At 33.4% G+C, this 24,083-nt stretch overlaps 2 non-coding genes across 2 annotated transcripts; both read right to left on the bottom strand.

Annotated features, from left to right (window-relative positions):
- Positions 1-23,121: 23,121 nt before the first annotated feature.
- On the bottom strand, positions 23,122-23,193 carry TRNAW-CCA (transfer RNA tryptophan (anticodon CCA)). The gene has a single exon. It is a non-coding gene; the product is annotated as a tRNA-Trp (tRNA).
- A 100-nt stretch (positions 23,194-23,293) lies between these two features.
- TRNAN-GUU (transfer RNA asparagine (anticodon GUU)) lies at positions 23,294-23,367 on the bottom strand. The gene has a single exon. It is a non-coding gene; the product is annotated as a tRNA-Asn (tRNA).
- Positions 23,368-24,083: the final 716 nt, after the last annotated feature.

Genomic DNA, 24,083 nt, shown 5'->3' on the forward strand with positions numbered 1-24,083 from the left:
TGGAAGACACATTTTTCTCTTAGAAAATAGAAGATAACAAATTGTAAGATAGAAACTAAGATTGGATCTAGAATTGGAATAGCAAACCTAGAAACCTCAAAAAAGTCTAGATCTCTAGGTATAAGTCAACCTAGTAAATCTATACTAGTATATGTCCCACTAGGTCAACATATTTTTAGAAGGTAGAAACACAGTCAACCTTAGAGATTTTGAAAGCTTTTGATGGTCACTTTCTAGTTTTGAATATGTCATTTTGACAACCTATTCCTGGACATAATAAAAATATAATTTTGTCAAGGGGGAGGGCTTACCTTTCTCAAACCCCCCTTTAAGAATTATCCTTAAAAGATACAAATATGTAAATGAATTTAGAAAAGTAAGAAAATTCCAATAATTCACCTTACTTGATGAAACTCTTTTAAGGAAGAGTTTTGTGATGTTAGATGTGGTTGATTTTGAGTCTTCAATGAGAAATGTAAGAAATCTCCACAAATACCATTGATATAATCAAAATCAAATCACATAGCCATGGATGTATATGTGCACAAAGGAAGAAGAATAATAATTCTACAATGTAGATATCCTCCCTTGATGGCTAATAAAATGCTAGATATTGAAGAGGTAATGCTCACAATGAATACTTGAATATTCAGAAATGCCTGAGATTGTCTTGAGTGTTCTTGTTTGATGTTCTTCATAGGTGTATGGTTATTCTTTTTTTGTGAAAATAAAGCTTCTAAGATTTCTTATATACAAGTTTCTAGGACAAAAATAAAGCATGTTAACTGAGATATTATGTTAAATAATTTGAACACTCAAGGAAAAATTAGCCCTGATACTAAAATGGGCTAGGGTATAGTTTGACCTAGTTGACCTATACCAAGATTATCCCAAGGAGAGATAACCCTGGGGTCTTGGGAATGGTGTAGAAAGACTCAAGAAAAGGGAAAAATAAAGAGAAAAAGAGTTATTTAAGTACAAATGCATCTATGGGCCATAAAATACTAAAGGGTAGGAGCTAAAAGGTCTTAAATTATGCATGCTTCCATTTTAATATGGTACATTTATCCCCCATTTTAGTGTGCATATGATCATGCCTCGTACTCCTAGTAAAGTACATCAAAAGAAAGAGTTCATCTCATCATGAGTAAGGAGAGAAAGAAACTACCAAGCTCCCAAAAAACTTGAGTCTTTTCCATATCCAAAGTCATGGTAGGAGAGATGTCACTAAAAAGAGAGATAAATTATGGCAAACTCTTCCAATAAGGTTTATGTTCCTTATTATGAACCGTACCAAGATGTGCATTGCAACAAAAAGATGAAATTGAATAGTCTAGCAAGTATATGGGGCATGCTAATCAACCCATTATAGATTAATCAAATGATCTATCAAGTGTATGGCATGTGATTCAATCCATCAAAAATTCATCCCAAAGGAACCTTGTGTCCTAAAAGGGTAATTTGAAAAAAAGACCCAGGCATAAGGATTTTTGCATTGTTAAGGGATCATTAAAAAGTGCAAGAGCCAAGATTAGACTCTCCTAATTCTTTGACAATTCAAGGAATGTTCAAAAAAATATATCAGACCTCCTAGATTATTTGTAAATGCAAAGAGGGATAAAAATATATAATGGGATCAAGCTTCCTAAGCTATTTGGTGACCTAAGGAAGGACCTAGAAGAAGAAAAAGAAAACAAAATCGAAGTGTTTGTGTGTACAAGTGAGAAGATTATATGTCCCCCATGTTAAATCAATTAAAATTTCCTCAATGAGAGTAATGGCTTTAATGGAGGTGTATATGAACCATTAGAGATTTTTCCACTATAAAATGCCCCAATGAGAGAAAACTTGAAGGGAAATAAACACATGACAAAAGAGAGAGCATAAGAGGGATCTACCAACTATGGGGTCATTGTGATAATCAATCAAATATTATATTACATATAAAATTTCATTATCCCCCAAAGGAAGTAGAACTACTTACAACATAATGAAGGAAAGCTATGTAAGAGGTATAAAGAATAGTCCTTTTAGGCTAGCATAATAGAGACAAAATAAAGTCAGTGCTACCAAGTCCAAAGCATCCTAGAGAACTACACTAGGGCACATGCATGAATAATGGAATATATAGAACATAAAATGAAATGACCTATAGAAGAAGAGAGATATAAATAGAGAATTGTGTACAACATATTTGATTACTTTATCACCTTGTGCTAACTAAGTAACAAGGATTGTTTAAAGAAATCTAGATAAAACATATGATAAGAAACACATGACATGAGAAACATAGTATAGAAAGAAAACACACAAAGACTACCATGCTAGAGAAGTCACTCACTCATGTTGTATGTGCCTCCCCGCTCCATATTTTTTTGTATCATCGAGTAAAGGTGAAAAATTAGAAAGAGTGACGTAGAGCAAGGCAGGAGAATCCCTAAAGGAGATGTCCAAACCCCTAACAAATAACCACACAATGAAAACACAACAACAAGCAAAAACAGTGCAAGACAAATCCAAGATTTGATACCAATTCACAATTATTTATTCATAGATATAACTGACTACATGCAATATGCTCAGCTATAAAGCCATCCAGGTTAGGGCCAAATACAAACAACAATTACAATACCAGTTCTACAAGATCCTACAAGATCTAGTTACAAACCCAATCCCAACTAGTCCAAATACTCAATTGGATAAGAACACCAAGAAGAATCCACGCTTGCACCCTTAGGTCCACCAAGAAATCCTCTGTTTCTCAAGTCATAGCCCTAGCTCTTCAAAATTTGCATCTACACTTCACCCCCTTCTCAAAGCTAGAATGATCAACCTCTACCCTGTCCTCCTCCTACCTAAACACACTACAAGACCCCTTACTTATACCTAACTAAGCCATAAGTCAACCTAGCTCATTAAAAACTAAATTAAATCCCTTACATTAAATATAGGTTGAGCCACAAGTCAACTACAACATTAAATTAAATACCCATACATAAATTAAATGCCAAAAATTGGCTTACAAAAAACTCGACACCAAAAAAAATCAAGACCAAGCTGAGCACCAGTAAATTCCTAAGAAAAGTCAAGCTCCATAGATCATGTCAAGTTCTAGAACATGCTGAACAACCACAACCCATGCCAAGTTCTGAGACCCTGCTGAGTTCACAAACCCTGCCAAGATCCCAAACCATGTCAAGCTCCCAGAACATGTTGAGCTACCAATGTATGTTGAACACTATTATCTACCAAGCTCCACAACACTTAACCAAAATCCCTCCAAACATGTAGGATTTCAAGCAAACCCAAGATGCTCTTACATCAAACACCCCAGGTTCAAAGAGATGTTCTCAATAGCTGGAAGAACATCTTTTGGGATTCAACACATAAATCCCAAACTAGTTCTTCACATACATATCCTCCAAGTCTTCAACTTGTACACTCTTTCCTTTGTTCTTCTTTTTCTTCTTCACATCCATCTTAGGTGTGCTACAGGTCTTCTTTCCATACTAATCTCCAACCTTCTCAAAATCTGTCAACTCAACTCGGCTACAAATACTTAGTTTCCTCCTACTAAGTTCTTCATTCTACAAAGGAATCAAAGAAAACTTCCTACCACCTTTCTCAATAGTAAATACATTCTTGACACAATCATGCATAACCTTGCAATCATATTGCCAAGGTCTACCAAGTAACACATGACAACTATTCATGTCCACAATATCACACAACACTTGATCCTTATACTACCCAATTTGGAAATCAACAAGGCATTGCTCTCTCACTTCCAAAGCATGTTCACCTTGCAACCAACCAATCCTATAAGGATAAGGATGTTTCACTCTCTTCAAACCAAGTTTCTGAACCATCTCCTTAGCAAAAAGGTTATCAATAAGTTACAACCATCCACAATCACCTTGCAGAATTTACAACCAGACTTACAACAAGTCCTGAATAAACTAGTCCTCTAACAAGAATCCAATGTCCTCTCACCAACCAATACTCACTGAGTTAGCCAAATTTCTCCCTTCTCGAGTTGACTATCTTGAACTAAAACATCATTCACAATACCAATTGTTCTACCAATCAAACATTCAAAAGATCTATGCCCTTCTTTACCACATTTGAAACAATTACCTATGAACTCACCTCTACATGTCCTCCTTTTTTTATTAGCATCACCTTCAACACTTGGTTTAGCTTGTGTGAAGCTATCCTGCTTCTCCTTTCCTCTAGCATTACTTTGAATTTTCCTTTTCAACTTATCCTCTACCTTTAGGGCATACTGATAAGCATCCTCAACTGAAGAAATATTTAGCATACCAACCTCATCCTTAATATTGAATCTCAAACCATTAATGTATCAAACTACCTTTTCCTTTGACAATTCCATATGACCAGATTGAATAGTCAACTTGTAGAACTCCTCAATATAATCTTTCACAGACATATCTTTCTATTTTAGATTCTACAATCTCTTAAACAACTCAAGTTCATAATCATCAGGAATGAACTTAGCCTTTAACTTAGTCACCATCAATCTCTATCTAGAGATCTTCATTTCACCTTCTTCTTCTCTATCTTTTTGCAATTCTTTCCACCAAAGAACAACATGTCCTTTCAATTTAGTTTGTGCCAACCTCACTCTAAGTGGATCCTCAATATCCTCAAGCTCAAAATAGTATTCCAATTCATGAATCCAATCAATCAAGTCTTTAGGAGTCAAAGTACTTGAAAAATTAGAAACCTCCATCTTATGCTTCAGCTTCAACTAAGATCTAGGTCTAGCAAACTGACCAGACCTAGTTCCAATAGGTATCTCCACATGATCAATATTGTCCTTACCACTGATCCAAAAACTTCAAAGTCTTCTACAACTTCCTCATAACTTCCTTCAGTACCCACAAGCCTAGGTATGCCACCTAAAGCACTTAAAATTTCAGCAATCATGTCACTCTTCATCAATGCATTCTTAGATCTAAACTCTGCTCTTATCTTCTCTGAGATCCTTTCTTCAACAACATCACTAAGATTATCAATTTCCCTAGGGTCCAATCTTCTTGGAGACATCTTCCAAAATTTTCATAAATCCAAAGCAATAGATCCACAAAGCTAGAAGATCAATCTGCCACTAGATCGGCCTTCTCTACAAATCTTGGTGCAAATTGCCTCAACTTCGGCGATCTATCCACACACTTAGGAACAACTAGCCTCTGATACCATCTAACATAGTCAAGGCAGGAGAATCCCTAAAGGAGATGTCCAAACCCCTAGAAAATAACCACACAATAGAAACACAACAACAAGAAACAACAATGCAAGACAAATGCAAGATTTGATACCAATTCACAACTCTTTATTCATAGAAATATTGATTAAATGCAATATGCTCAGTTGTAAGGCCTTTCAAGTTAGGGCCAAATATAAACAACAATTACAGTACTTATTCTACAAGATCTAGTTACAAACCTAATCCCAACTAGTCTAGATACTCAACTAGATAAGAACACCAAGAAGAATCCACACTTGTACCCTCAGGTCCACCAAGCAATCCTTTGTTTATCAAGTCATAGTCCTAGCTCTTCAAAATTTGCATCTACACTTCATCCCCTTCTCAAAGTTGGAACGATCAATCTCTACCCCATCCTCCTCCTACCTAAACACACTACAAGACCCCTTACTTATACCTAACTAAGCCATAAGTTGACCCAACTCATTACAAACAAATTAAATCCCTTATATTAAATATAGGTTGAGCCACAAGTCAGCTACAACACTAAACTAAATACCCATATATAAATTAAATGCCAAAAGTTGACTCACAAACAACTTGACACCTATAGAAACCAAGACCAAGTTGAGCACCAGTAAATTCCTAAGAAAAGCTGAGCTCCATAAACCATGCTGAGTTCCAGACCATGTCGAGCAGTCACAGACCATGTCAAGTCCCAAACCCTGCCGAGTTCCTAGACCATGCCGAGCTCCTAGTTTATGTCAAACACTAGTATCTACCAAGCTCCACAACACTTAATCAAAATCCATCCAAACATGCAGGATTGCAAGAAAACCCAAGATGCTCCTACATCAAAGAGGAACCACATCCAATATAGTAGGAACACATATTGTTTCAAAGAAAGGGTTGTGGCAAGATTCACTATGCTTGATACTAGGAGTAACCATCAACTATTTACAAGGTGTGTTAGGAAAGTCATGGTCATCATCAATAGTCTCATATTCATCACCACAAACATGGGTATTGTCATTACCATCACTAATTTCATCATCAAGAGTATCTCCCTGATCAAGATCAATCATAATAGAATCTAATATACAAATAGGATTATTGTGTTTATCCATCTTCATTCTATTAGTATGATTTACTTCCTCAAAGGGCTCAAGAATGGGTTTATTGAGGAAAGGAAATGATGGAAAAGAAGACATAGTTTGAGAAGCATGAGCATGTTCTTTATCTTTAGCTTGATAATTCTTACAATGCTTATAATCTTGTTGAGTGTGAAAAACTTTATTAGATAAAGCAGAAGGGGTGGGATCAACTGGTATAGGTTCCAAGGGAGGAATAATGATGAGTAGAGAAATGTTTTGAGAAATAGGATAATGTGATAGAGGAATAGGTAGAGTACGTAAAATGGCTTTAGAAGGATTAACCTTAGGTTCACTAAGCTCAAGCATCTTCTAAGTTTTGAACTTTTGATAGGATCTAAAGATAATCAAGGTAGGTTGGTGACTTTTGTGGTAAAAAATGCCAAAATAAGTCCATGTCATCACAATATTAAGGGTGAGATGGTTGATATATATAATAATAAATAGTGATGATTGCTTCATTGTTGGGAAATTTAAGGAATCTATGAATGAGAGAAGTGACATCTTGCATAGAGAAAAGCCATGGGATACCAATATTGACTTGAAATTGATCAGAAGCATGGATGAAACCAAAGGTAGTATCCACAACTTTACCAAAAAGGGGTCATAGGAAGAGATATAGAACCCCGGGGACAATAAAGGAAACTATTTAAAGTTTAAATCCAAACTTTAGATGTTCATAGGAATCTTTATGTAATTATTTGTTGAAAATATGTTCTTTAGTGATAATATTTAGCATGGAAGAAGTATTAACTAAAACACCATGGGAAGGGATATGGGAAACCCTATAACTAATTTAAAGAGGACTGTCAAGTGCTTTAATCATCTTAGAATGTTCAAAGGTGATAGAAAGTTAAGACTTAGGTTTAGGTGGAGAAAAATTTTGATGTTGAGGTTAAGATTCAACATGATTAACAATATGATTAGATTATTCTTCCATGTCAGCATAATTGATATTAGCAAGATGAGAAGAAGGTCAATAATCAACATTTTTTGAATGAGAAGGTAAAATATTAGTGTAAATTTGCAAGTTTTGATTAGGAAATGCAATATATTTATTCACATTGTTAACCTCAACATCAATTAATATAACATTTGAATTTATGATATCCTGAATAGTATTTTTTAGTAGGGTATGTGCAGGATCATGGTGTGCCAAAAAGTGGCGATCTAAAAAATCTGTAGTTCTAAAATATCTCAAATCATTTCAAAATCTATTCCAACCTTTTTCCCACCCACCCTAATACTAAATGAAAAAAATTAATATTTTTATAAGGTCTAGTATACTTTTTGATACCAAAGCTATATGGTCAACTTTAAAAACATCCTAAAGATGTGCTTTTGGCCTGTTTTTATGTGATTTTTACTTCAAACATGTAGCTAACAACTTTTTTTTCACCAAAATTTGATGAAATAAAAAGAGTTTCTTAAGAATGTTCTTATCTTTCCATAAATGTAAGGTTTGTCAAATAGTAAGTTTAGTAAGTAATTATTACTTATTTTCTAATGGAGTTATGTATAAAGTGTTGAATGACGCACTACTTGAAAAATAACTATAACTTTCAAATGGTACAATTATTTTTAAATTCAAAAGATGCATCACATTCTATGTTTCTTCTACTCTAAGGAAAAAAATGAAAAATTTAATTTTACAGAGTTTTGAATTAGTTAAGGTGGTCAGACACAAGATTTTTTTAATTTCAAAAATGCTGAAGTCAAAAATTATTTATTTAGAATAAAAATACCCAAAAATATGTGTCACATCTAGGCACGAGTCTACTACATATATCTAGAATATTATTAAAAAATATTATCATTTGATTTTGATTAATGTGGTTAGACATATGTCTACTTCTTACTTTTGTTTTGAAATTTTTGTAATATTGCATTAAAATTCAAAAATTTGACCAATCAATTCTTATTTTTTTTAGATAAGTCCTAGCAGTTTAGAAACTAGATTCAATTTCCTAGAGATTCTTTTCTCTCAAATTTTTGATATAAAGTTAATAACAAGTAGAAAATTGCACATCAAGTTGACATAACCTTGATTTTTTTATTTTTTATTGCCACTAAAGGGCATAGTTTGGTTGACCATGATCCTACACATACCCAATATCTTGGTTAGGCTGATGATGATATTGACGAAAATAATTTGGATCAAATGATTTGGGCTTTGGTTATCTTATATCCATAGGTCATACAAGAGGAAGTTTAATAATATTAGCATTAATTAAGTTTGACCTCACAACATGTAAATGTTTAGAGAAAGAAGTGTACTTGCAATTAGGATGATACATAGAGGAAAATTTAGAAGTACCATTAGATGTGGAAGTAACTTGATCATCTATTATGTTTGTTCTCGTGTTGATTTTGACATAGTTTTTGGGTTTGGAGAACTTTTTTCAATGGACAACGGTACCACTCTTATCAACAGTAACATTAAGCATTAGAATGGTGCTCTCAAATTGGATTACTTCTAATTGATAATGGTGAAGCATCGCAAAAAGTTTTGAAAAGGAAGTATACTCAACAGGGAGACTCTTATCTCTAATGTCATTTTAAAACTTAGAAATAAAAATGCGTTGAATATCATGATCAGAGACTAGATAAGATATAAATGAGCATACAAATTTTTGAATATACCTATAAAATTGCTAACTTTTTCATTAATTTTTTTTTTATAATGCATTAAATAGGTAAAAACATTGAGGACCAATATTATTTTGAAATTGTTCAATGAAAGCATTGGTGATAATTTGAAAGGAATCAATAGAGTAAGTTAGTAAACAACAATACTATTACACATATTTGTTATTAAAGGTTCATGTGGACAACTTAGCCATGAGCCTATAGTCATGATAAAAATAAATACATATAGTAAGGAAGTTCTAATATGAATCACAAGATTGCCCTTACCATTTTAAGTCTCAAGATGAGGTATCTAAACATTTGATGGAATAACAATACAAAGGATGTCTAAAGAGAGAGGATTATCAATGTTACATGTAGGAATGTTGTATTTGGATTGATTGAATTGAGAAATGTGTTGTTGTAAATCCAAGATAGTTTGGCCTAGACTAATAATGATATGATTGGAAGATGCAATCAAATTAGATGTGTTAGAAAAAATATTGTAACAAGAAGAGATAGCATCAAAAGTGGTGGATGGAAGAGTTGAAGAAGTGGGAAGAGGATTGGAATATATCAAAGACATAATATGACATGAAGGCAATTTAAGAAGGTATCAAAGAAAGATGAATACTTGTGGGAAGTTTGGGATTAACAAGAGGATTAGATACTTTTGTATAAGTTTTCATAAGAGGTGACATATAAGTACGAACAATAGGAATGAATATTGAAATAGGAATAGCAATTTCAATAGTTGTGGAAAGAGGGATTAAACCCTAACTTTTAAGAACATTCTATAAAGGCTTGCATGAGTATCAATAAGATGAGAAATGCCATGCAAAATGGAATTTTTATTTGCCATCATTGTTAAGAATTTTATTTATAGATTTAATAGCAACAACACTCTAAAGATTTTGATTTTCATACACAAGCCAATTTTCCCTTTTATCAAATTCATGAACTTGAGTTTGTAAACTTGGGAAGGAGAACCTCTTAAAGGATTTACCTTCATCATGAGAAATTTGAGAAGAATTATTATCCATGACAGGATTATGATCATGAGGAAGAATGTTGGTATCATTATGGGTCCTAAGAAAGAAAGAGGCATCATGATAAAATGAGCCCATGAGTTTATGGCTTCTTTTAATGGGAATACTATATGTTAGACTTAATATGATAAAGCTCATAAAAGGGAAGATCACACAAAGAAAATCTAATGGGATCTAGCCATAAGAATAAAAAATAATATCGAAATGTCACTAACGCAAAAAAGAGCATATAGAGTGGATCTACATGCACAAAAGAAGTGACAAAATATAGGTGGAAAAATCTAATACCATAATCAAATAAAGGAGGAAATGTTCAGGTTCATAAATATATTTAGGGGGAAAATGAAAATAATGAATTTGTTAATGTAAACTAGATGAAATGAGTTCATTAGTTAAACATATTCACTAGTAACCATTCAGTATAAGAGAAAGAGGGGCTTCCAAACATAACTCTCAATATATCCCTAGTTAGATTAGCATGACCCAAGTAAGGTGAACGGATGCCAATACTAAAGCCAAAATATACATGAGAAGTAAAAAATCAAGTTATCTTTCATTCAATGTTCAATAACCTTGAATTTTCAATATGACTAGATTGAATTGATTGATTATGTGCTAAATTGATTAACATGCCTAGGGTTTATTATTTAAGATGCAAGAAACACATGTAGAACACTACTAAATAAAGAAATTATATCTAAGAAACAAAGGGAAGAGAGAGAAAGTGACTAACCATGAAAATATAAAATGGAAAACACCTTTCTTCTTAGAAAATAGAAGACCAAAAATTGTAGAGTAGAAATTGAAACCAGGTTTGGAATTGGGATAGAAAACACATAAACCTTACAAAAATGTAAATCTCTAGGTATAGGTTGATTTGGTCAACCTATACTGATATATATTCCACCAAGTTTATATGTTCCTTAATACTATTGACCTCAAATCTCCTGAAAGCTTTTGACAATGGGTTTTTTATTGCAAATTTGCAATTCTAACATGTTCTTGCACACTATAAATATGGAATTTTTTTGGGTGGGGGGGTCTTTTCTTGGTCAAGCCCTCATTTAGGAATTAACCTCAAAAGATAAAAATATGTAAAATCATGTAAGAAAGTAAGACAAGTATGATAATGCACCTTACTTGATGTGGGTGATGTTGATCTTCAATGAGAAATGTAGGGAATCTCCACAAATTCCATGGATCCGCTAATAAAATACTAAATCATGGAGTCATGGATGTATATGTGGACAAATGAAGAAGTAGAATGCCACAATGTAGATCTCCTCTCTTGATGGCTAACAAAATGTTAGATCTTGAAGAGGAAATGCTCAGAATGAATCCTTGAATCTTGAGAAATGCTTGAGAATGCTTTACAAACTTGATGAATTCCTTGAGTATACTTTCTTGATGTCCTTCGTGCATGTATGGTTATCCTTTTTTTTTTTGTGAAAATGAAGTGCCCAAACTCTCTTATATACTAATTTTTGGGATCGAAATAAAGTAAGCCAACTAGGACATTATATCAAACAATTTAAACACTCGAGATAACACTGGCCCCGAGACTTAAAAAGGCTAATGTATAGGTCAACCAGGTAGATTGATACTAGGATTATCCCAAGGAAAGATAATCTTGGGGTCTCGAGGATGGTGTAGAAAGAATCAGGAAAAAGGGAAAATAACAAGATAAAGAGTCATTTGGGAACAAATGCATCCATGGACCATAAAACCACTAAAGGGCAGGAGCTAAAAGGTATTAAATGATGGGTTTTGAACTATTTTAAGATGGTACAATACTATGAGAAGTTGGACTTCATGTGTACATATTTTACTAAATAGGGTAGGTCATACATCGTCTTCACTTGAGGTGCAAGTTTGAGCACGTTCATTCCCCACCATTAAATAGGAGATAGTTTCACTAGTGATCCATGAGTTATACAATATCATCATTGTATGGACAATACATTCATAATTGATAAACTATACCTTGAGTACTATGTGAATAAATTTGGACTTTATTTGCATAATTGTACTAGACTATTATTTTTTTGTACATATGTAATTTCTCGAGTTATCATAGTTGAGATATTTATTAAAAGTTAATTTTAATGATTTTTTAAATTATTTTAAATTATTGAAAATTTTGTCTTAATTGAATTCAATTTTATTTGGAATTGATGAATTTATATAATGGGATTTTTGAGAAGTATGTAGATTCCTTTTGGGGTTTTCACCAAAAGTGACTTTAAATGATGGAAAATTTGGAAAACAATGAACACAACAGTTTAACTTACATGAAATGAATCATTTTAGGTGCTGCAAAGGCCATGGTTGGAAATATCACGTATCTTATTATGAACACTCACGCTTGTCTCTTTACTATAAACCATCCATACGGATGCTGCCCACTTTTCTTAAAAAGTCACCACCAGATTGACGGGAAGATGTGCCTGTCAAATTCAAATCCCTACATATATCAGTGCTATAAATATCAATAATCCATCGTATACTTTTGCAGCGCTCGCATTGCAGAAAGATTTGGCATTTCTCTTGCGTGTAGCAGCTATTAGGGGCGTTATTAATGGCCAAAATGAAGAGACCTTCTCAGACGGCCTCGAAGCTTCGTTTTCAACAGCTAAATCGGTTGCGACTGAAGGTCCACCCACACAAGGCCGTGAAATCTGCCGGTAAAATCTTCATTTCCAAGCCCGACAGATCTTTCTGCTCCAGAAAATTCAGTGTTTTTTCTCGAAAGACAAGCCCGGTGAAATCTGCACACAATATTTCTTTTCGCAGATCTTTCTGCTTCAGAAGATTGAGTGCTTTTTCTCGTAAGAAAAGCGCTGCGGAATCTGCACGGAAATTTTATTTTCACAGATCTTTCCGCTTTAGAAAATCTGCTGCCAGCCTTTGCAAATTGAAATCCTTTTCTTGCAAGATCGGCCCGGTGAGGCGCAGAAGCAGTCCCCGGTCATATGGAGGGGAAGAGCAAAGCGTGGAGCGGCGGTTCGAAACCCTGAGAGGCCTTGTCCCGGGAAGCTTTGGCCTGGATGCACCGATTCTTCTCGAGAAAGTCGCAGATTACATAACGGCGCTCAAAATAAAGGCGGAGGCCATGCAAACCCTCGCCAACCTTCTCGAAAATGCAGGTCAAGGTGCTGCTTCTCAGCCGAGCCAGGTCGCAGGTTCGAATCCTGAGTAAGATAAAATTGTTCTTATTATTATTATATTAGCTGCGTATGAGTTTTTAGGGTGCTTCTTTATCAGCTGACGAATTGCATCGGTAAATCTTCACGGCGGACTGTTTCGAATAATATCGTTTGCTGCAGGTCTGTAAGGTCTCCATATTGTTGTTCGTCTTCGTCATTTTAAGCCGAAAATGTGTAATTTTCGCCGTTTTTACGACAAACTGGCGTAGAAATCGCCGAGCTTTGGTTCATTTGTATCGAAGCATAAGTTTGTTTCTCTGCTCATTTGCTGGCACTGTGCAATATTTTAAGATTCTGGAACTTAAAATTATGGATTTTTCTTCTCTGGATTGATTCCAGTATTGGCAGGAGATTTTTGTATTGTATGAAGCATTTTATTGTAGTTTTTAGATTTGATTGGGTATATTTGGGATCACATTCTTTAAATGATTGTAGAAAGTATATGAAGATTGAAATTGTTATTATTCCACATCTAAATAGAATTAAAAAATGAGAATGGAGAAAGGAGAGAATAAGGTGTAAGTGGTACTAGGTGTCAACTATGTATAGATATCAAAAATCTAAATATTATTAAGGGGTGTTAAAAAAAAATTGAAGCACCTTTTTGCTAAGATTAGATTTTTAATGGCTGGATAGACAACTTCGTTCCAGGTTAAGACAAGTGACAAGTGGAAAGATATGCTCACACAATCAAATCTATAAGGGCCCATTTGGTTGCGGGAATATAAAAATGGGAATAGGAATACTTATTTTGGAATATTTATTCTTGAATAGAGAATGGGGTTATGTATTCCTATTCTTGTTTGGTTTATCCAGAATTTGATGCGGAATACATGGACTCAAAAATTTATGTTTTCTAAAATTAAAAAAATTGGAATAGGAATACGTATTCCTATTCCATCTATTTAGGTGGATTACCAAATCCTCATTTTTGGGCCAAAATTGGAATACGTATTCCAATTTTTTTCCTATTCCTATTCTGATTTGGTGCATCCAAACAGAAAATTAAATAATTTCGGAATATACATAATGCCTATTCTAGTTGTATTCCCACTGCCAAACGGGCCCTAAGTATAACAGACAACATGTCTATTTCAGCTATTAATGTTGTATAGATTTGAAAGTGTGTTTTATGGTGAGCTTTTCCAATTTCTTTTCTTTTTCTAAAATTCATGTTGGATGGATCTCAATTGTATTTTTTATATTTTTTATGTTATCTGGATCTGAATTATATTTTAGGTTTCTTTGATGACACTAAAAATATAAAAGTAATTCAGAAGGATGCTTACTAACTTTCCAGTTCTTAATTTTATAGGATGCTTTACTTCTTGAAGCTAAATGTAACTCAAAAGTAATGTAAATCATATATTAGAATCCAAAGCTAAAGTGAAGAGTTGGAAAAGATTTTTAATGAAATATTTTTGTAAATATTTCAAATGTATTGTGGTATCACTTATAATCTTAGATTTAGGATAAAAAAATACAAAATAGTTATATCTTTATTTGAATATCATTCTATATATTCTTTATTGAAATAATATGTTAAAATATCATAGAATTATAATGTGTTGCTTGTTCATAGATCACAATAACAATAATGAATAGAGAAAGAACAAATTAGTTTTATGGTTATTTTGAGGTGGCTTCTTGTGGACTTCTATGAAAGAATTTGAACAATGTGTTAAAAAATATTGCATGTGCTTTTTAGTTCAACTTCTAAAATATTGTACAATTGTAGGTAGAGTAGCACATTCATGGACCACAATTACAATGGTAGTAGAAAAAAGAGAAGATTAGTTTTATTATTATTTTAATGTCATGTCATATGTACTTTTGTGAATTAACTTGAACATTAAGACAAAACAAAGACATGAAAGGAGACATTATTATATTGTGCTAAAAAGTATATCTTTGAGCATGAACAATTTGTCTAAACTGTTATTTTTAGAGTATACTTCATTTTTTGTGTAACTATTTGTTATTAGATGCACAAGTCATTTTTATATGTGAACACTATTCCAAGTTTTCAACTTCACTATTTTCATTATATATGTGATATGTATTAATTATTGTACATAGGTCAATATTATCTATATCATGCTAGTTGTAGATGATTTACAATTGGATAAGACAAGTTGTTTTAATATCGTGTCACATGTATGTAGATTTGAGTCTAAAAGTAGATTTAAATGGTAAAAATCAATTGTGTCAACTCATTAAAGAAACAAACACTCAATATTGGATGTCAAAAAGAGACTAATGGACATAATGAGAGAATTTTTTCTTTGTCCTTCAATTATATTCCTAATTTATTTGTGCTCAACTTGTTCATGAGGGTACTCAATATTGTTCTATGATTATGAAAATGGATAGTGAGATCGATGAAAAAAGATGAAGCTAATGAGAATACAAAATGCTCGATATCACTAAATGCAATAATTATGGATGCTAGAACAAAATGACATTATAACTTATCTATAATGATTATGTATTCATTGTGAAGCTATTACGAGGTAATTGGTAAATACTTGCTTGTTAATAATAGAGACCGAAAGGTCAATTTATACAAAAGAATGAGACAATGTTTCCTTAGGAAACGATTGTAAAGAATAGAAACATTCTATTCCAGAGAAAGCAAAAAAATGAAAGAAAACTAAAGCTAAAGATATTTACAAGATAACCATTAACTAATAATAGATGTCTTATCTATTATTGTAATACCCTCCCTTAATGGTTAATCTATCTAACACACCAAGCTCTCCTCAGAATTTGACAAACTTATCAGGACCAAGAGGCTTGGTGAGAATGTCTACAGTCTGATCTGTGGTAGGAACATACTGCAGATCTATAGTCCCGTCTTCAACCAGCTGTCATATGTAATGACAATGAACATCCACATGCTTGGTCCGTTCATGGAAGACTGGAAGACTGGATGCCCATATCGCTAATGCCAAAGTGTGCTGATGGAAGATCGCCGAGCAACCATAGCTAAGTCTTGAGAATCACCAGAATCAATAAGTCAGAAAAGACCATGATCCTCAAGACCAACTGCAATAGTAGACTTAGTTGCCCGATCAGTAATGGTGCACTGATGTGAACTGAAGGTGACTGCCAAGTGTGGAGAATGTCGCAGCAACTGACTGACCGAGAGTAGATTTAGTTCCATCCCTGGAACGTAGTACACATCAAGGAATATGAGCTTCCTCCCAAAAGACTGAATTTGAATGTTGCCTTTACCAACAACCATGTACTCTTTTCCACCACCAAAGATAACAGAATCTGAATAAGGCTGGTAGTTAGTAAACCAGTCTCTGCGGTGAGTGAAATGTCGAGAGGCACCTGAATCAATGTACTAGGCAGATGACTGCACATGATCTGCAAGTCTTTTAGCCATGAAGGCGTAAAAGGCAGATTTTGCCTGCTCAGTGTGCTCTACACTGTTCGCTTTGGGTTGCGAACATGATTGCTTAAACTGGGCAGCTAAGCGTTTCTGACACGCAACCTTCATGTGACCATACTTGTGGCAGTAGTTGCATTGAATGCTCTTCTTTTTGGTACCATCAGATGCTGGAGCAAAATACTTTTGCTGAGATGGTTGCTGAAACTTGCCCTTATCCTTCTGAAAGGATATCGCAACAAAGGCTTGCTCAGTGGAGGTGGAACTGGAGCTGCTACCGAACTGTTGTTTCCACCGATCTTGCTGAAACAATAGGGTGCAGAGATTAGTGAACTTTAGATCAACACCAGTAGATGTGATGTTGAGAGTCTTGATAAAATGCTCATAGGAATTTGGTAAACTCTGAAGAGTGATTACCACAATATCCTCTTCCTCCATCTTGCGACCAATGGCAAGTAACTGATCACGGATTTCCTGAATCCGATTCAGGTGTTCCTGGAGCGAGGTGCGCTCATCCATGACAATAGAAAACAGAGTGTTTTTCAGAAAGAAGGCTCTGCTCTTGTCGGAAGTCTCACGAAGACCTTTGAGATGTGTCCAGATTTCGGCCGCTGTCTTCCCGGATGGAATCTGAGAAAGCTGGTCATCAGCTACAGATATTTTGAGAAGCATTACTACCTCTCGATTGTTCAGATCCCATGTATCTTGATCAAGACCCAGAGAAGTCAAATGCTGCTTAACACCCAGAACAAGTTGATTGGTGTTTCGATATTCGAAGATTGCGATGATGCGATGCTTCCAGGTTCCATAATTGCGACCATTGAATTTGGAATTATGCTCAAGAAAAATATTTTTCAGAGATGCCATGGCACGTTTTTAAATGAAAAACTGTGAAAATCTGTGTGAAGGCATGTTCTTCGAGGCAAAAATACGGAAGACCCAGAAGAATCAGAGAATGACCTAGAAGAGAGCTCAAAAAACCCAAAAGGAATCTGCTGTCATTTTTTGAATCCGCTGGCTCAAAAATTGAGGCACAAAAATTGAGGCACCTAGAAAAAACGGACGAAACCCCAGTTGAGCTCTCGAAAAACCCACCAAGAATCTGCAAACAAAAAAAATTTTCAACCCCAAAAATTAGGGAAAATCTCATGGGTTGCAGAGTTAAATGTCAACCAGTCGCAAGTACAGGCCATAGATTTTTAGATGTTTTGTAGCAGACGGGTCTCTTTGAAAAAAAATGGGAGTTGCAGATGAAATTCTTCCCGCGATTTGCAAACTTTGCAAGGAAAAAACTCCAAAAAAGAAACCTAGCTGCACAGATGAATTTCTCAAAAATTAGAAACCCTAGACGGGCTTGTTTGAGAAAAACCTTAGGAATTATTTCAAAAAAATTTAGCAAATAATTTCGAATGAAATTATAATTTTTTCAAAAAAATTCAAGTATTGGCTCTGATACCATATTAGGAGGTAATTGGTAAATACTTTCTTGTTAATAACGAAGACCGAAAGGTCAATTTATACAAAAGAATGAGACGATGTTTCCTTAGGAAATGATCGTAAAGAATAGAAACATTCTATTCCAGAGAAAGCAAAAAAATGAAAGCAAACTAAAGCTAAAGATATTTACAAGATAACCATTAACTAATAATAGACGTCTTATCTATTATTGTAATAGAAGCAAAATCTTGGCATTAAATTTAAATGAAGGGAAGACGGAGGCTTGTGAGAAATATGTGTCACTTGTCCAATTTGAGGTAAGTGAGATAACAAGTATTGGGAAGGAGAGATGTGTGGCAATGAAAATGGTTACATGTGGAATGGAGGTTGAAAAGGATGAATATCCATCTCAGAAAGATGCCACTCGAAGTTAGAGATTCTCTTGCATGCTTAATTAAATTGGGAAAGTGCAAAATATTATAGAATTTAAGATAGGATTGGATGGAAAGAGGATGAGTGGATAAGATTGGTCAAATGGGAGATTCAGTGGATGAGGTGAGATGGTAGAAGGATTACTTAGATGGGGGTTTAGTTAAGATGTGATCATTATATAAATTTTGATTTACGAAAGTTGGCTAGAAAAGAAATTGCACTTAGCATTTGTCCACTTGAAAGGAAGTTATTCAACTCATTTTAGGTACTATTCAATTCTTGTGTAGATCCTATAGTACAAAGGTCTCAAGGTTTGGCTTGAAGAACTCAAGGTTAAACCAATGGTTGAAGGAGAACATATCACTATCCAAGAGTGGGCATACTTATGGAATATGCATGAAAAGAGTCTAATTATGTCATAATTAGAACTATTTTGATAGGCATTCTTGATCAACAATGTGTATTATGATTATCAAGCATCAAACCTTTATATTATAATGATAATATGAAAGTTATGATACAAATTACAAGACCAAATCTACATTAGTAATTTGAGAATATGATAAGAAATGGTGTAGTTTCCTAAGGTATTTTTTATGGTATTATTATTTGTCATTTGATTTTATGCATAGATATTAGATCCCATTTCATGTTTTTTATGGATTTTGAGTTTGGATATTGTATTTCATTGTTTCCATTATTTTGATTCACTTCTTCAATCATGTACAACATTTGTGCCAATCAAACCCATAGATATATCCACCTAGCCCCTATATTGAAGGATCTCAAACTAATGGGTCATGTTTGGTTATGTTTCATCTAATCATAACCATAAACCTTGAAATTGAAGCAATATGATTACCTTGGACTTACAAAATGATATTTATGGTGTGCAATCTCATTGAGTGTTTCACTATAGGCATTGATTTTAAAATCAAGCAAGGGCTAGTATAGTATGAAGATCTAAAAGAGGAATATGCCACCCCCCTCCCCCCCCAAACAAAAAAAATACTACTAATTTGGAAGCTTCTAAAGGTAAGAAATGACAAAAGAAGGAAAGTAATGAAATTAATTTTTCGAAGTACATAGTAAAATTTATAGAAAATAGATGCCAATTTAGGACTATCTTTCCAATTTCTACTTGTTTATGAAAAATAAAGTGTGGATGTAGAAGACATGACCTTGGATGTGTGTAAAATAAGATGTAACTTAAAGGGCCTAGTGAAAAAAAAATCAAAATCTACATAAAAGAATAACACTATTAGACTAGGGTTGGAACTAGCTATTTGATGATATTTGATTTCAGGGATAACTTTAAGAAACCCCTCTTTGGAAGAAAAAAAAAGTATAAAATCATGGCGAATCCAATATTATTTTAGGGGGAAAAAAATATTTTCTATTGAAGTTTTTTCTCAAACTATGAAAAAAATTAATTTTATTGCCGATTATATTTTTGTCATGTGAAACCTTGGCAAATTTTTAATTATTGAAGAAATTCATGACTAGAAGTTCAGATAACTATAAACCAAAATTTTATATCATCTAAACATAGTAACCCTATTTAATAGTCATCAGATGAATGTTAAAGGAGAAAATGTTTTAAAGAAAGTCTCCTAAATAATGACACCTATCCACAATCAAACCTATTTTGGGCCAAAGATTAAAAGGATAAAAACCTACTTGGAATGTCTCTGAAATAGTGACATGTGTCAAGTACATCTACTTCACATATACCCAAACTTAAATATTTACCGCATATTAGTGAATGTGTCTATTGAATAAGACAAGCCTCAGAAATTGTAGGCAAAAATATTTGATTTGTTGTATGGAATGATTAAATTCCATTGGCAAAATCATCAATGCCATAATAAAAATAATTATGTATCATTATTGGCAATTAGTCTTAGCATAAGACCCAATTTTCATAAAGTGCGGGTGACATGACCACCTCAAAAGTGCAATTTTTTTGCCAAATTTAGGGTCTCCGATGAGTGAAATTGGTCATTTGGCAAATATTTTCAACTAAAGTTATCCATGTCTTATTTGTATAATTTTGATCACATGTGCAAGTTAAAGAAAAATAAGGAAAATAAGGCTAAATTAGCCAACCAATTAGAGATAAATTTTAAGAAACCCCTCTCCAAAACAATATAAGCAAAATAATTGGCAATTTTTTCATTTCCTTGAAAAATATTAATTTATATTAGTAAATCTCTTAGAAAAATAAATCTTATTAGCGATTATTTTTCAATCACAATTTTTTTTGTAGAAAATATTGGAAAATCTCAAACAAGCACAAATTATTTGGCTAAATGTGAAGAGTTTTGATGGGTTTAAGGGATGGACTCTATAATGTTTATCTACTGTACCATTTATTTTAAATATAATCTAAGGGTAAGTACATAAAGACAGGGGACCAAAAAGATGTCAAACATTTTTGTGGTCCCCTAGAAAGAAAAGGGTATGTATTGTAGAAGGTGCACAACATGTGGCTTAGTGTGTCAAGCCTAAGGCTCGATAATTCCCAACCTTAAGCTCAACACACTAGGTCATATAGCAATACCATATGGGTAAGAACACCAAGATGATGAACAAAAAGGGGATATAAGTGGATGTTCATTTTTGTGAGATCAAGTAAACCTAAACTTAGATAAGACATTTGAGGGTCATTCACTCAAAAAATGACAAGATGTGTAAAAAATGAAAATTGTAGTGCTCTAATATACTTTCTAAACTACTAAGGTTTTTTTTTAAATAGATAAGATTCAGTTAGTCAAACTCCATGCTCACCAAAAATTATCCCTGATGTTTTCAAAAATATATAACATAGGTATCTCTTGTGCACTAAACAATAGACATAGTTATATATAGTATTTTGAAAATCCATTTGGTAGGATAATAGCAAAGAGTGATATCTAAACGTTCTATATTTTTATAATTTTCTGATGAGTAGCATTTTTAATGATTTTTTGAAGTGACACTATCCTAAAATTCAGGTACTTGTTCATGCGCTAGGCATAACTTGCATCAAAATACTTGAAAATAAAAATATTTTCTAAAAGTGTATAGAATCGATTGTAGAACAATAATATGTAATTTATTTTGAATTTGGTTAATTATATCAAAAGTTATTTTAAAAAGGTAGACATATGTTTGTGAGGATTGTCAAAACACTGGTAAAAATGATTAAAGTTTATAATGTTAATGTTGTCTAAAACTAGAAAAATTTATATGTTTAGAAATCTTTAAAAATGTGTGAGATTATGGTGGTGATTTTAGAGATATCCACTTCATAATTTGCAAACTGAATGAAGGAAAATACAAGAAATGATCGTAGAGGCTGAAAAATTGTCTAAAAGAACAAAAATGGAGGGAAAATGAGCTCCCAAGTCTTTGGGTCGTTTCCTTTGGCTATTACCAAGTCATAATCCAATCGAGTTTCTAAGATTCAAATAACCAAATTGGGTTATGAAAAGGGAAAAATATGTTTTCCAAAGAAAAAATATAATTTTTACTTCTCCAAAACCTAACCAGGTTATGAAGAAATAAAATAGGCTCTACTCTAGACGTCATACCTTTCACATCCATTGTCCCATTGACTTTATTCAAAATGTGTTGGAAAGTTATTGATGAGCTCTACAACATGATGGACCTAAAACCATGTTAAGAGTCCATTTTTTTTCCCATACATTTGAATCATGCATGGTCTAAAAGAAGTAGTCATTTCCCAAACATGTAATGAATAGGTAAATTAGAATGCTAATGTGCTTTGAGCTCTCTCTCTCTCTCTCTCTCTCTCTCCCCCTGCCCCTCAAAAATTAACCACAACCCATCCGGGTTTTGGAGAAGAAAATACATTATTTTGACTTCTTCAAAACTTGATTAGATTGGGAAGAAATATAAAGGGCTTTTCTCTGGAAATCATAAATTTGACATTCAGAATTTGATTGAAACCATTATAAAGCACCTAAAAGATCTTGACAAGATCTACAATATGTTAAACCTTAAAACAATTGCACACCTAAAAATTCTAATTTTTTTATTTATTTTAATGAACCAAGGTCTCAAATAAGTCCTCATCATTGTACAAACATGCAACATATAATTAAGTCAAAAGGCTCTGTCTCTCCTCCCCTTCCCTCTCCATAACATGATTGGATTATGGAGAAGAAAATACATTATTTTTACACTTTGATGTGGTGATGCCTTAGGGCATCTCCTCTTGAACCCTTATCACATTTTGTAGTATAAAACATTACAACATCATAAATCTTTCAAAAAATCTAAGTTTTATCTATTTTAATCAACCAAGGTCTTACATAGGTCCTCATTGTTGTCCAAACATATAGAAATAAGTCAGAAGGCTCTCTAACATGATTGAATTATGGAGAAGAAAAGACATTATTTCTAGATTTTGATGTAGTGATGCCTTTGAGCATCTCCTCTTAGAGTCCTTAGTATAAAGCATCACATCATAAATCTCTTGATTATTTGAATTTATAGATAAAAGCAGAGACACAGCAAATTCATCTTGCTTATTTAAAAGCTCTAATAGGTGAAAATAATTGAAGCAGCTACAGTTAAACATAGTTGAACCCGACGTGAATCGAACACGCAACCTTCTGATCTGGAGTCAGACGCGCTACCATTGCGCCACGGATCCTGTATGAAACAATAATTTCAGCGGTAACTAAGAAGAACTATTCAATAATGCTAGGTAGTAAGAAAGTATTATTTCAGCAGCCACAGAGAATATTTAACAACGCTAGAAGGAGGGCTTGAACCTCCGACCTTGTGGTTAACAGCCACACGCTCTAAGCAACTGAGCTATTCCAGCAGTTCGTGTTTTCTGTTAATGACAGAACTACAAATAATTACTATCATTTCGTTGCGGGGATTTGAACCCGGGTCGTCCGGGTGAAAGCCAGATATCCTATTATAATATAAGTTGATATGCCTCTCCCCAAACTATTATCGCCGCAAATTAGTACAACTCTATCACATTTGGCTCTAAACATTTGCTTAAATATTTTGGCCAGGCATTATATGTTTACATTTTATCTGTTATGTATAATGAATTGGAGTCTTAAATATTTCATGATATTTGCAAATTGTCTTTGAGTATATATTATTTTGAAGATGTTTTAGTTTATTAAAATTGATTAATATATTGAATTTTTTTTATCATATTATTTTGTGATCTCTTATTTGTACTATCAATTGAGTTTCTAGATCTTGGGAGTTTTCATTCTTTTTTCTTAGGCATTTTTTACAAATTCAAACTACAAACATAAACATGTGAAACTTTAGAAGGTAATACATGATTATTGAACTCTACAATCATACACAACTCTAGCAACCATATATCTTTATGATACATTATTTATTCTTTCTATTTCTATGTGCTTGATTAACTAAGCCAATTTTCACACACAAATTACATGTTGTCATTACACATTCACTGAAACATAATAGAATTACTCTTATCTAAATGAAGAACATCAAAGATCATTTCATCATGGAGAACAAACATATACAAACACATTAGATACC

This window comes from Cupressus sempervirens, chromosome 6 (assembly GCF_028749045.1).
Source record: "Cupressus sempervirens isolate cs-2001-9-10 chromosome 6, ASM2874904v1, whole genome shotgun sequence".
NCBI lineage: Eukaryota > Viridiplantae > Streptophyta > Pinopsida > Cupressales > Cupressaceae > Cupressus > Cupressus sempervirens.